Below are 1,382 nucleotides of genomic sequence, written 5' to 3'. Positions count from 1 at the left end.
AATAAAAAAAGAAAAAGAATGAAAAAGAAGAAGAAAAATTGAAGCAGTGAATGTAACTCTCCTTTGGGAAGGTTGGCAAGAGGAGGAAGCAATGAAAGGTAAGAACAACCAGATACCACGTGATTCTGAATAAAGTTTATTAAATGATATGTACAGCAAATGTAGTAATTCAACACCTTTATTTATCAACCCACTGCAATAAAGAAAAATAAACAGGAGAACCTGTGTCTGCACAGCACATGCTCTCAGTGTGTAATGTAAATGGCAACACTTTAAATTAATTGGTTATGTATAATGTCAGTTATTTTTCTTTCAGAATATAATCTTTTTTCTTTTTTGTAGTAATCTAGTCCAGCAATAGGACTTAATACTACTTCAGATAAATAGAACTGCCAAAAAAAAAAAGAAAAAAAAGAAACCAAACAGAAAACAAAAACCTCAAAACCAAAAAAACTGTAACTGAGATTATAGTTACTACCTTCTCTCCCAGAAATAATGATTATTTATTTAAAGTTTTAACTTTACAATGGCTGTATTTGTGCTAAAAATCTGCCGGTGAATTATTTGGAATTCCTTCATTTAAATAAAAATGCAAAAAACTTAATGACTTCCTTATTTTACCTCCCTTCAATTGAAATTTTTAAAATTATTTTTCTATACAAAGTAGGTACATGGGCTATACAAAGTTAAATATACATATTTACAGTCCCACCTAAGCATATGATTTTTTTCTTTTACTGATCCCAGAGAGACTGCAAAAGAGAAGTGGTTCGGGGCTTGCCTTTACCCAGAAGCGTGGCTAATATATCAAAACGGTCTGCAAGGCATGCCGCCAGTTAGCTGCACTTGCTATTAATAAACCTGTATAAACATCTCAGCATAAAAATAGGTATTTTATAATACTAAATGTCTGAAGACAAAAGAGCATTGGAAACTTTTGTTCCTTGTCTTGTCATACATAGGAAGCTGAAGTTTGATGCAAATTTGAACACATGATTTTATTAAAGACGGGCAAATTGGTGAGGCATATCTGGGTTTCTGTTGATACACAAATGCGCGAGGCTGGCATCATATGCAAATGTGGCTTTATAAATTGGTTTTATTTTCTAGCTGTATTTAAAGAGGTGTTCACAATTACCTACAGAATCAAGAAGCACCCCTCAAAAAACTATTAGGTAAGATCATGATATTAATGGTTTGCATCTAAGAAAGATGAGGAAACACATTAGCCAATACAAGAATTACATTTCCAAACGAGTGAAATGCTGCTGGGCAAATGCACGTGCACACACACTGGTACTCATTCCCTCAGAGTCAAATCACAGTGCCCTGGGCAGTGGAGGGGACCTTCCAAAGCTACAGTCTTATTTAAGGAATTTCTG

The sequence above is a fragment of the Myotis davidii genome, unplaced genomic scaffold (genome assembly GCF_000327345.1).
Source record: "Myotis davidii unplaced genomic scaffold, ASM32734v1 scaffold332, whole genome shotgun sequence".
Lineage (NCBI taxonomy): Eukaryota > Metazoa > Chordata > Mammalia > Chiroptera > Vespertilionidae > Myotis > Myotis davidii.
This window is presented reverse-complemented; position numbering follows the sequence as displayed.